Below are 14,101 nucleotides of genomic sequence, written 5' to 3'. Positions count from 1 at the left end.
TTTAGTTAAAATCACATAATTTGTAAACATTTATAAAATCTGATTCATTCATTTTAGATCCCTTGTATCATCAGTTTAAGCAATCTGACTGGCTGTTCCACACAAGATGAAATAAATAAATGAATAAACCTCTATCATTATGTTCAGACCATATATCTACTTAAAGACACTTTACACCACTAAGTGTATTATAAATATTGTTCACTAATGATTACAATAACTCTACAAATGACTTCTTAAAGACTTTATTTCTTCATACAATGAAAAAAACCCCAGTAAAGTACAGTAAATGTATTGAATAAAACACCACACCAAAGGACCAGTGAGGGTCTTGTATGCACTGAGAGGGACATGACTCATCTTGTTTAACCATAACTGATTTTGTTTATGTTAATATTGACTCCTCAAAAAACATGATGAGTTTCTCTACTAACAGAAATGTTTTGTTGCTGCAATGGAGACTTGTAAAGGGCCCATCAGCCTCGTATGTCTGATAGTTTGTGTGTGGTTTACGTCTAAGTGTGAATTATCACCAGCTAAAAACAAAACATAGAACAAGATATAAAGCACGCACGCCTTTTCAAAATAGGTCATACGTTCATCTGTGGCTTTCAACCTTTTCTGCTTGTGACGAAGTCTGATATCCACCGCAAGTGGTAACAGAACTGTGAAACCTATTCTAGCTATTTAACCTAACGAAGGCTGCCACATTTGTTTGTGTTGCTCTAAATTGTACTGAAAAGTCCAAATAAAACTGTTAAATAACAAGTACACAGGCCATTGACTGATAGAAAGACCAAAGTCATTCATTATTCTCAGTCAGTTACTCTTTTGTTTTGTTCAGGTTGACAGCTACACTCACATATGAGTGCTTATTTCTGTGTAACTCTGACTTCACCACAGTGAAGTAGTCCCACCAGCAGCAGCAGTAGAGCCACCACTACAATGGTGAAAACGGTCCTTAGGATGAGGTAAATATGACAGGAGTGATCTGAGGAGGGACGAGTCTCGAGTCTGTGATCTGCTGCAAAGACACAGAAAAAACAGGTGTTTCAATGCATTATTTGTTGCTTTTAACATAGAATGAATTATTTGATAAAGCTTTTTATAACAAAGATGACACATAAATAGAAACCTCAATCCATCTGCACAAAGATACTACAGTATTAAATAGTGTCATAATGTGGTGAAAATATCCCGGAAAAACACAGAATAGCCCTTTTCCACCCTTTTCCTCCAAACCCCCCGCCCCCCGCCCCCTACACCTAAACCCTCATCTTTTTTGGTTAAAAGACTGACTTTTATCTGGAGTCCTCTTCAAATGAATAATGATTTATGATTTATGATTTATGAGATGGATTAATGATTTGAAGGATAATTGGTTTTCTTGTTGGACTCATTATTTGAGTTTGTTTTTTCTTGCTTTAATAAGAAAATTGTGTGTAAAATGTGTTTTGAGTATGACCCATATTTTTGATTTGATCACATATTTTTTGGGTTAAATACAACCAGATTTAATTTGATACAAATTAATTGATGGGTTGTGTTTTAATTATCTTGTGTCTTTTGTAGCAAAGATAATGGGCTATCCGGGATAAATCTCAATAATTTCCAATATTTTTCTTTAAAGTGGCAAATTCTGATTATTCTCCTGTCTGGCGCCAAAAATATTATTTTGGATATCTTGGGGTTATACCTACGCTACACCGTCCATTACTCTGACTTAAGATAGAGAAATCACACTTTTTAAGGAAGGTTTTTTTTGCTCTAAAACATGTTGAAAAGTAAGCAAATGAAATCAGTGAATGTTGAAACTATATTTACACACAACAAATATTTGTATTACATGGTTTCTAAATTATTAGATTATTATTACATTATTTTATTTCATTTAATTTTTGAGTTTTATTTTTTTTAAACGCATATTTCTAAATATTAAGATTTTTTGATGAACAATTGGAGGCATAATTAAATGTATTCTCTTTTTATATTTTATTTTTTTATGAAGCATATTTTATTTTATTTTTATATTAATATTATATATTTTTCAATTATTTTTGTTGACCACTTTAATTTAATTTGAATCATAATTTTTATTATTTTTATTATTAAAAATGTTATAGTCTTAATGTAACAATACAACGCTAAACCATTAATTTGTGGATGGGATTCAGAATACATATCTTTTACTATTTAATTTTAGTTTTATATTCTATAATATGTAAATATATTTTTGCATTTTTTTTTTGGCCATTGCCAAACATTATTGGTTGAACTATATAATAAAATGTTTTTGATGTACTGTGAATGATGTACAGCAGGGGGCAGAGTGGGACTTGTGAATCCAATGTGTTTTTGTGAATGTGAGAACTAAAGATAAAGAAAGGAAGGAACAGAAAAGAGAAACATTGAAAGAAAGAAAAGAGGAAGTTATGATACTGATAATCTGTGTTTCCAGTTTGTCTTCATGTATTCATGGAAACACCTTTGTTATAAGAACCACAATCTTGAAACCAGCTGTACATGTATATCTGCACCATTAAGCTTCAAAATAAAAATAAACATAAGACAATACAGACAATACTGTAAGTATACTTGCCAACCCTCCTGATTTTCCCATTTTTCATTGGTTTCCTCCCGGCGTCACAATTCTCCCGTATTTCTCCTGATTTATGGCAAATGTTAACACTTAACCCATTTCTGGAACTGAACAGCATCTATGACCACAACTGTTTCCACCCGGACGACAATAGAGCTACACCAACTGTCGTTTCCTGGCAGAAGAGAGCAGTTTATGCTCGTGACACAGCGCAGTCTGAGCTCATGTTTAAGCTGCGTTCTCCGCTGAATTCAGCAAACAAAGTTGGGTTTTGCCCGACGTAGCGAATAGCTGTCATGTCGTTTACGCGTTGTATCTGAAAGGACCTTCTGTTAGTGAGAGAAGTAGAGAGAAATGGAGAGAACTAAGAGAAATAAATACTCAAGCAGGGGTAAAATAAATGAATAAAAACTGATAATTATTAGTTTATACCAGAGATTCACACGCCGAGTTCACACCAGAGGGGAGAATTATTCAGTTTCCTTTCCTGCGCAGTGGTTAGCGTGGGTTTTCTCCAGGTGCTCAGGTTTGGGGGAAACCTGAGCACAGTCCAAAGACATGCAGATTAGGTTCATTGTTGACTCTAAATTGTCCTATAAGTGTGAATGTGAGCGTGAACGGTTGTCTGAGCCCTGTGATAGTCCAGGTTGTACCCGGCCTTCACCCAATGGCAGCTGGGATCGACTCCTCCGCGACCCTGAATAGGATAAGCGGTTACAGATAATGGATGGACATTGTTTTAAAGTCACCAGAATGCAGTGGAACAAAGTCTCTGAAACTCTTTTTCTGGGGGAGGAACCCCAGACCCCCCCGCTTAGGTTTTGAAATCCAGTGAAACAACTCTAAATAGATATGTGGGTATTTCCATAGGTCCCCTGTAAGAGACAATACCTGTGCTACGTTCCATGATTGTAATAGGTGACAGTGGTTCTTTTCCTCTCTGGAAACCGTTATCACCACGGAAGGTACAAACTTATAGAGAGTATTATCTTATCTTATTACAAGGCCAAGAGAATGACATACGTAACATCTAATTTAAAATACCACTTGTTCATGTAAAACAACTGACTTTACTGTTTTAACCATCATGAAATAAAAGTTCCTGAGCCTCAGAATTAAGCCTTCGTTCTTTAGCTCCACCCACTGAGGCTATTTGTACCACGACAGCAGCTCTGTCTCTGAGAAGAGGTTTTCAATCTAAAGCAATGGTTTAGCGTTGTATTGATACATTAAGACTATAACATTTTTAATAATAAAAATAATAAAAATTATGATTCAAATTAAATTAAAGTGGTCAACAAAAATAATTAATATATAATATTAATATAAAAATAAAATAAAATATGCTTCATAAAAAAATAAAATATAAAAAGAGAATACATTTAATTATGCCTCCAATTGTTCATCAAAAAAATCGTAATATTTAGAAATATGCGTTTAAAAAAAATAAAACTCAAAAATTAAATGAAATAAAATAATGTAATAATAATCTAATAATTTAGAAAGCATGTAATACAAATATTTGTTGTGTGTAAATATAGTTTCAACATTCACTGATTTCATTTGCTTACTTTTCAACATGTTTTAGAGCAAAAAAACCTTCCTTAAAAAGTGTGATTTCTCTATCTTAAGTCAGAGTAATTGACGGTGTAGCGTAGGTATAACCCCAAGATATCCAAAATAATATTTTTGGCGCCAGACAGGAGAATAATCAGAATTTGCCACTTTAAAGAAAAATATTGGAAATTATCTTTGCTACAAAAAAACCCCCAAGATAATTAAAACACAACCCATCAATTAATTTGTATCAAATTAAATCTGGTTGTATTTAACCCAAAAAATATGTGATCAAATCAAAAATATGGGTCATACTCAAAACACATTTTACACACAATTTTCTTATTAAAGCAAGAAAAAACAAACTCAAATAATGAGTCCAACAAGAAAACCAATTATACTTCAAATCATTAATTCATCTCATAAATCAGAATCATCCTTCATTTGAAGAGGACTCCAGATAAAAGTCAGTCTTTTAACCAAAAAAGATAAGGTGTGAGGGTTTAGGTGTAGGGGGCGGGGGGTTTGGAGGAAAAGAGGGAGAAGCCTGAAGAGTTTAAAAAACTTCTCTTAATGGCCCAACAAAGGCAAGGAGACCTCAGTAGCATCCCAACAGCTCCAAGTTGAACAAGAATCCAGTTAACCACCAGCTCCAGGGATCCACACATCTCCAACAGTGCCTTGTTGTACAGCTCATTGAATTTCAGCCGGTTCTTGGCTCCTTTGCTGCTCAGTTTAACTTCATATATGTCACTGTTTTGCTTTAGTTACAAAGATATCCAAAAACTGAATTCAACAGGGATTAGTTCCTCCTTTAGCCACTCTCACTCCTCTCTCTGTTTTCCTCTATGCTGCTTTAGTTGATGTCAACTTGTGTCTCATTTATCTCCTCAGTTTCTCATCCTTCTTTTCCTGTCAGGGTGGAAAAGGGCTATTCTGTGTTTTTCCGGGATATTCTTACCATATTATAACACTATTTAACACTGTAGTATCTTCGCGCTGATGGACTGAGGTTTCTATTTATGTGTCGTCTTTGTTATAAAAAGCTTTATCAAATAATTCATTCTATGTTAAAAGTATCACATAATGCATTGAGCGCGCTTGGTGGATCCTGTTGGGTCTCTAAACTATGGTGTACAGTCTAAGACCTGCTCTATATATAAAGCGTCTTGAGATAACTTCTGTTGTGATTTGACGCTATACAAAAATAAATTGATTTGAATTTTTGGTAACAAAACAATATATAGATATATATACTTCAGTGTTAAGATTCTGTTTTGCTTTTTGTTGTTTTTTGTGTTTGCTCTCCCCCTCCTGTTCTCTCTTTTCCTCCTGGCAGGGCATGTGTGTGGCAGAAGACGTGGCTGGCTCCTCCCAGGGCAGCAACGAGGCACACCGGGTCTTCATTCAGATAATCAACCCCTCCATAAAAGCCCGGTCTTCACTCCACTACTTCGCCAGATAATTCCGTCTCGTTCGGTAGTGCGCCGCGTACCTTCTCTAGTGTTTTTACATCTTACTTTTTTTCCTAGTGTCTCTCGTGACACCTTGACTTACCTGTGTGTTTTTCCTGTACTAAGGTTTCCTGTGTGCCTTGTTGCTGCTCAGCTTCCGTGTTCTCCGGTGGCTGAGATGTTCCATGTGCTCAGGCCTGGTGTTCATTCTCTCCTCGCCACGAGCCTGCCAGCTCCCTGCCAGCTCCCTGCCAGCTCCCTGCCAGCTCCCTGCCACCCTGCCTGTGTTTTTACTTCCTGGTTTGAAAATAAACTCTTTTTCATTTTTACGTACCTGAGTCCGTCTCTGCTTCTGGGGTCCAAACAAAACTAAAACCTAACAGTTAGGTATTATAAAAGAGTGTGAGAGTTTGTAAACGGATGTTTAGATATGAATTTACTTTGATTCATCAAGAATTTTCTACGTTTTTGGATTCTCCGTTCACCGTGGAGGCATGAGAGAATTTATTTTTTATTTTTTTATCATCACAAAACATCCAGTCAAATATCAAAAGGAGCAAGTCTCTTTATGTAATACATAAATCATTAGCTAAAAGTTCTATAAGTTAAAGTATACAAAGTGTACTTTAATAAACTAAAAAGTGGGCTACTATATATATATATATATACCTAACTAGTAAACTAAAATAAATAAGTTTACTTGTAGTATAGTTCATAGTTTAGTTGCAGTACAAAATACAACTTGTAAATGTACTAACTTAAAATGTAAAAGTTATGTTTAGGAGTATACTTAAAAGTATACTTTTATAAACTAAAAAGTGGGCCAATTTAATCCCAAGCAGTATTGTATTAATACACTTACAAGTATACTACTAGTACATTGATATTAGTATACTTACTACATAAAGTATATAGAAGAAATATACTTGAACTTTACTTAAGTATGCATAATAAATTTAACTTGATGTATACTACTTTTTCGTAAGGACAAAGAAGTTTAGAGACTTTAAAATAAACTTTGCTTGAAGTAACGTTTAGTATTCAGTATGCATTTGGTACTCTCTAGTATGCAACATGTTTAGTCAAGTATTATACCAGGTAGTGAGTCAATTTAACAGGTGTACTGTTTGTTTTTTGCTTTTTTATCTTTTCATCAACAATGCATCAAATACTATATCTTTACATCGTTGTATTTATATGTCTGGTACAAAGATAGCAAAAGAAATTGTCAGTTTTTTGTAATAAATCAAGTAAATAAATGAAGTGATAACTGATAGATTGTTGCTCTGCTTTACAAAGTGCATAAACTGTCAGTTAAAATAATGTTTGTCTGTCTGATGTCTGTTTCTTTCTGTATGTTCATGTTAATATTTGAGGATGTTTTTTATTAATTAAGTACATTTTTACATAATGATTCACATGGAACCTGTGACTTTCAGAGAATTCTTTGTTTGCGGAATATAATACAATAAACAATAAATGGCTTTTCAAAGTGACTCCAAATGGACTCCCGTCCTCTCCCCTCTCTGATCACCTGTCTCTGTGTAGCTGCAGACTGCTAAAGCACATACATTTAAAGTGATAACAAAAGCATAAAAAACTTTTTTTCCATTAAATAAAAAGAACAACATCCTACAAAGCTCCCCAGCTGGAATCAAACCACTGAACTTGCAGCTATGAGTCATGTCATGTAACCATTCAGCTACCAATCAGCTTCAAGACTCTTTCATTGTTCAGTCAAATTCAACGCTTCGTCCAAAGTTGTGTTTATGGGTAAATAAATAATATTATTCAGTTTTTAGACAGATTCCTGAGGCTCATTCAAGACAGGCTTTACACAAAATGAAACATCCCTCTGAGAGGAGAACACAAAGAGCTCTGGAGGGATTTGAACCCACAACCTTCAGACTGTGGAGCAGACTCTCTACCAGCTGAGCTGTCAGGACTCTGGAAAACAACCTCCTTTTTTCCTTTCAGCTGGTTGCTCTACGTTCGTGGGGCTTCACAGTATAATGTGTTTTATATAATATTTTTTTCAGGCTTTTAATTAGAGTCAATCCTCTCTTTCCTATTGAGGGTTTTTAATGTATTGTCTGCATAGTTTAAGGAGTTTCAGAAGGAAAAACAAAGTGTGCAGGAGGGGTTTGAACCCACAACCTTCAGACTGTGGAGCAGACTCTCTACCAGCTGAACTATCAGGACTCTGATGGGAGAAGTGACTCACAGAGCAGAAATAGACGTTGACAGTCTGTCAGTGTGAACACGTCTCAGTATGAACATGATTCAGTGTCGACAGGTTTCAGTCTGTAAACTTTGTTTCTCTGCAGGTTGATGAAGGTGAACTTCAGTCTCATCTTCTTTCTCTCTCTGCTTCTTTGTGATACCGGCGACGGAGACGGTCCGGTGGATAAGGACGCCGACTGCCAACTTTCCGGAAGTTCCATCGCGGGTTCGATCCCCGCCACAGGTAAGCCACACTGCAGTGAATGTGATGAATGTGTGTATGTGTTAATTTCTCCGCTTCACAAACGTCATGCGTTGCGATTGCGCGTCGATTTCAACTTGCGAATTTACGAATTTCCATCAACTTGCGAATTTACGAATTTCCATCAACTTGCGAATTTCCATCATCTACCAACGAGGAGGAAACAGAGAACAGGTAAGTCAATGTGAGTCCAGGGTGTTGAGCTACCTAGCTTAGTAAGCTAGCTAGCTTGACGGGCAAACATTTATTAATTTATTTTTTAATATGAAAATGTACAAAATGACATTAAAGGTAATTAAACTTTCATTTGTATCTTAAATGACCTGAAGTTATCAATTAAGATGCAAAGTTGATGTTAATTAATGGATAAATTAATTAATAAAAACTGTTCCCACACCAGGAATTAAACCCAGACCACCTCCTGACCACTAGACCATCTGGGACAACATGACATACATAGCATGCACATCCTGTCTAGAGGAGCTATTTCAGCTAGCTAGTTAGCTGCTTTATTTTATAACATAAATGACTCTCTAAACATAAAAAAACAGGCAACATTATGCAACACAACGATGAGAAAAAAAATTATTGCTATAGAACTAATTCAAGCACTGGGTCACTGGAGCATTGTTTTATGTATTGCCATATATTAATGTTGCTTTAGTCACATGACCTGCAGGATGTGAGCGGACAATAGACCAAAGTTCACTGTGGCCACATCTTGTGTGGAACAGACAGTCAGATTGCTTAAACTGATGATACTAGGGATCTAAAAAATTGACACACCATTACCTTTGCTCAGGGTGAGAGACAAAGTAATGGGATAGAGACAATGATGGAAAATAAAGGATAACTTTTGAATTTTTGGTTACCTTGATGAACAATTCAAACAAAAGGCTGAGATGGTTTTATTTGTGTCCATATTTCCAGAACCAGGAGTATCCAGCTTCACAGTGACCGCGGACCTACCGACTGATGAGGATGCCGAATATGAATTCATCCAGGAGGTAGGACTGACAGTAACACTGGCCTTTTATATATCTTCAATCAAAATTTGACCAAACATTTTTCACGAGCTCTTTATATTACTAACAAATAAGTGCAAGGAAGACAGAGAAGGTAACTTGATGCTCCAACACATTCTCACTCGCAACTCACGCTGATGCTTGTTCAGTGCCGCTATACGCTTCGAACTATGACACAATAGGTAACCTTCTATTGTCAGTTTTGGACGTGTCAGGGACACCAGGTCAGTTTCTGCTCGTTACATGCATAGTGTCTTTTCAAATTAAACTTCCAACATAGGTTTACTTTAGGTTTACTTACGCAGTGGATAGCACCATTATAGCAGTGATGCCATGCACAGAGACGCCACTGAATTCATTCAGCAACTCCTTGACTACAACTGAGCCAAAGCAGATATAAATAACACAAAGCACATAGATTCTACAAAGGTTTTAGTGAGGATAGGACTAGGAGAACTCTCCATCTGGCACACTTGGATACCCAAAGTGTGCCAAATGGGTTTTCTACCTCTTGAAAGGGAATCTGGCTCTAAAATACTACTGATATCCACTACAGGAGGCTATGTGCACACAACGGAGCCTTTGGTCATGATGTTTACCCTGTGCATCATCACATTCTACCATTGTGCACAGTATAACATCCATCCTGGTGCGTCTCATACGGACACTAAAAGGTGCCTCAGTGAATCGGTATCAGACCCCGAGGGCCACTGAGCAAGCGTCAGTATCTGACGAGTACGGGTTGGATGCTCGGTGTGATATTAAAGCCTCTATCCTCTAGCTTTGACTAGTTTGATCAGTTTTCGTTTGTGCAGGTAGTTGCAGGGAACTTACATTTGTACGGAGCGCATTCTATGATGGACACAAAAACGCCGTTGCACGTGGCCAGCAAGTCAGCATCAATGCAGACTTGCTGTTGGAGGGTTTTATGACTCACTTTGGAAGTGCCTAGGAGGCGATTCTGCATTGTCAGTCACCCTATTATACAGCATACAGGGTGTGGACAGAGCATGTGCTATCCACCAGATGGTAGCATAAGCAGAATTAATATCCTGGATGTAGTTACTCTTTAAAATATTGTCTTGTGCATGAATATGTTTCATCTGTGTGTGTTACAGATCGATGAGGAAGAGACCCCTAACTGAAGGAGATGGAGGACTGATTACATAATGCTACATGTGCACCTTTACCAAATAGAAGTTTATTCAAGTGTGCTATTAGTATACTTATTTTAAACTTAAAATAAGAGCGTTTACTTTCAGTTTACCTTTAATGTACTTATCAGAGATATACTTCAGTGTTAAGATTCTGTTTTGCTTTATGTTGTTTTTTGTGTTTGCTCTCCCCCTCCTGTTCTCTCTTTTCCTCCTGGCAGGGCATGTGTGTGGCAGAAGGCGTGGCTGGCTCCTCCCAGGGCAGCAACGAGGCACACCGGGTCTTCATTCAGATAATCAACCCCTCCATAAAAGCCCAGTCTTCACTCCACTACTTCGCCAGATAATTCCGTCTCGTTCGGTAGTGCACCGCGTACCTTCTCTAGTGTTTTTACATCTTACTTTTTTCCTAGTGACTTGCGTGTGTGTTTTTCCTGTACTAAGGTTTCCTGTGTGCCTTGTTGCTGCTCAGCTTCCGTGTTCTCCGGTGGCTGAGATGTTCCATGTGCTCAGGCCTGGTGTTCATTCTCTCCTCGCCACGGGCCTGCCAGTTCCCTGCCAGCTCCCTGCCAGCTCCCTGCCAGCTCCCTGCCAGCTCCCTGCCACCCTGCCTGCGTTTTTACTTCCTGGTTGGAAAATAAACTCTGTTTTCATTTTTACGTACCTGAGTCCGTCTCTGCTTCTGGGGTCCAAACAAAACTAAAACCTAACACTTAGCTATTATAAAAGAGTGTGAGAGTTTGTAAACTGATGTTTTGATATTAATTTACTTTGATTCATCAAGAATTTTCTACGTTTTTGGATTCTCCGTTCACCGCGGAGGAATGAGAGAATTTTTTTTTTATCATAACAAAACATCCAGTCAAATATCAAAAGGAGCAAGTCTCTTAATGTAATACATAAATCATTAGCTAAAAGTTCTATAAGTTAAAGTATACAAAGTGTACTTTCATAAACTAAAAAGTGGGCTACTATATATATATATATATATATATAACTAGTAAACTAAACTAAATAAGTTTACTTGTAGTATAGTTCATAGTTTAGTTGCAGTACAAAATACAACTTGTAAATGTACTAACTTACAAATTTAAATAGTTATGTTTAGGAGTTTTAAGTATACTTAAAAGTATACTTTCATAAACTAAAAAGTGAATTTAATCCCAAGAAATATTGTATTAGTAAACTTACAAGTATACTATTAGTACATTGATATTGGTATACTTACTACATAATGTATACTTCAGGGAAATATACTTGAACTTTACTTAAGTATGCTTCCTAAATTAAACGTATACTACTTATTTATAAGGACAAGGAAGTTTAGAGACTTTAAAATAAACTTTGCTTGAAGTAACATTTAGTATTCAGTATGCATTTGGTACTCTCTAGTATGCAACATGTTTAGTCAAGTATTCTACCAGGTAGTGAGTCAATTTAACAGTACTGTTTGTTTTTTGCTTTTTTTTCTCTTCATCAACAATGCATCAAATACTATATCTTTACATCATTGTATTTATATGTCTGGTACAAAGATAGCAAAAGAAATTGTCAGTTTTTTGTAATAAATCAAGTAAATAAATGAAGTGATAACTGATAGATTGTTGCTCTGCTTTACAAAGTGCCTAACCTGTCAGTTAAAATAATGTTTGTCTCTCTGATGTCTGTTTCTTTCTGTATGTTCATGTTAATAACTGAGGTTTGTTTTCTATTAAGTACATTTTTACATAATGATTCACATGGAACCTGTGACTTTCAGAGAATTCTTTGTTTGCAGAATTTAATACAATAAACAATAAATGGCTTTTCAAAGTGACTCCAAATGGACTCCCGTCCTCTCCCCTCTCTGATGACCTGTCTCTGTGTCTTTCTGCTAGGTAGCTGCTGACTGATAAAACACATGCATTTAAAATGATAACAAAAGCATAAAAAACATGTTTAGCTTTTATTTCATTCAAAATAAAAAGAAGCACATGCTACAAAGCTCCCCAGCTGGAATCAAACCACCAACCTTGCAGCTATGAGTCAAGTCATGTAACCATTCAGCTACCAATCAGCTTCAAGACTCTTTCATTGTTCAGTCAAATTCAAGGCTTCATCCAAAGTTGTGTTTATGGGTAAATAAATAATATTATTCAGTTTTTAGACAGATTCCTGAGGCTCATTCAAGACAGGCTTTACACAAAACATCCCACTGAGAGGAAAACACAAAGAGCTCTTAAGAGATTTGAACCCACAACCTTCAGACTGTGGAGCAGACTCTCTACCAGCTGAGCTGTCAGGACTCAATAAAACAACCTCCATGTTTCCTTTCAGCTGGTTGCTCTACGTTCGTGGTGCTTCACAGTATAATGTGTTTTATATAATATTTCTTCAGGCTTTTAATTAGAGTCAATCCTCTCTTTCCTATTGAGGGTTTTTAATGTATTGTCTGCATAGTTTAAGGAGTTTCAGAAGGAAAAACAAAGTGTGCAGGAGGGGTTTGAACCCACAACCTTCAGACTGTGGAGCAGACTCTCTACCAGCTGAACTATCAGCACTCTGATGGGAGAAGTGACTCACAGAGCAGAAATAGACGTTGACAGTCTGTCAGTGTGAACACGTCTCAGTATGAACATGATTCAGTGTCGACAGGTTTCAGTCTGTAAACTTTGTTTCTCTGCAGGTTGATGAAGGTGAACTTCAGTCTCATCTTCTTTCTCTCTCTGCTTCTTTGTGATGACCGGCGACGGAGACGGTCCGGTGGATAAGGACGCCGACTGCCAACTTTCCAGAAGTTCCATTGCGGGTTCGATCCCCGCCACAGGTAAGCCACACTGCAGTGAATGTGATGAATGTGTGTATGTGTTCATTTCTCCGCTTCACAAACGTCATGCGTTGCGATTGCGCGTCGATTTCAACTTGCGAATTTACGAATTTCCATCAACTTGCGAATTTACGAATTTCCATCAACTTGCGAATTTCCATCATCTACCAACGAGGAGGAAACAGAGAACAGGTAAGTCAATGTGAGTCCAGGGTGTTGAGCTACCTAGCTTAGTAAGCTAGCTAGCTTGACGGGCAAACATTTATTAATTTATTTTAAATATGAAAATGTACAAAATGACATTAAAGGTAATTAAACTTTCATTTGTATCTTAAATGACCTGAAGTTATCAATTAAGATGCAAATTTGATGTTAATTAATGGATAAATGAATTAATAAAAACTGTTCCCACACCAGGAATTAAACCCAGACCACCTCCTGACCACTAGACCATCTGGGACAACATGACATACATACCATGCTCATCCTGTCTAGAGGAGCTATTTCAGCTAGCTAGTTAGCTGCTTTATTTTATAACATAAATGACTCTCTACACATAAAAAACATGGCATCACAAATAGAAATAAATTTAAGATAAATGTATTTGGTACTTGTCATATTAATATGTTCATTACTTACATTATTTTATTTATTATTCAAAATAGCTGTGATATTATTGATCTGTCTTTTCTGTATGTATGTATACTAGTATCAAGAGTCCACGTTGTCTTGGCTTTTTTCTAAGTGTCTATAATTCACTGTACTTTTTATTGTATCAAGAAATGAATATTCTCAGAAGTCAAATAAAGGCAAGTGAATAGTTATTTATGTATATATTTTTAAAGATCATTCATTCAATTACATATACATATAGAAACATTTTTAAAAAGCAACATATACAGTTACAAAAATGACATAAAAAGTCTGTATTTCTCATCTACAAAACATCAGGCTGGTTATGATTATATTTTTCGTTGACTTGGTAGTGTTGGGAGGAAACTGCTGACCGACTGATAATGCT

At 36.4% G+C, this 14,101-nt stretch overlaps 1 long non-coding RNA gene across 1 annotated transcript; it reads left to right on the top strand.

Moving 5' to 3' along the window:
- Window positions 1-8,882: 8,882 nt before the first annotated feature.
- On the top strand, window positions 8,883-11,218 carry LOC119481994. The gene is made up of 3 exons (XR_005205345.1): window positions 8,883-9,102; window positions 10,239-10,635; window positions 10,719-11,218. It is a non-coding gene; the product is annotated as an uncharacterized LOC119481994 (long non-coding RNA).
- Window positions 11,219-14,101: the final 2,883 nt, after the last annotated feature.

This window comes from Sebastes umbrosus, chromosome 22 (genome assembly GCF_015220745.1).
Source record: "Sebastes umbrosus isolate fSebUmb1 chromosome 22, fSebUmb1.pri, whole genome shotgun sequence".
Classification (NCBI taxonomy): Eukaryota; Metazoa; Chordata; class Actinopteri; order Perciformes; family Sebastidae; genus Sebastes; species Sebastes umbrosus.
The sequence above is the reverse complement of the archived record's forward strand: the minus strand, read 5'-3'. Positions and strand labels throughout refer to the sequence as shown.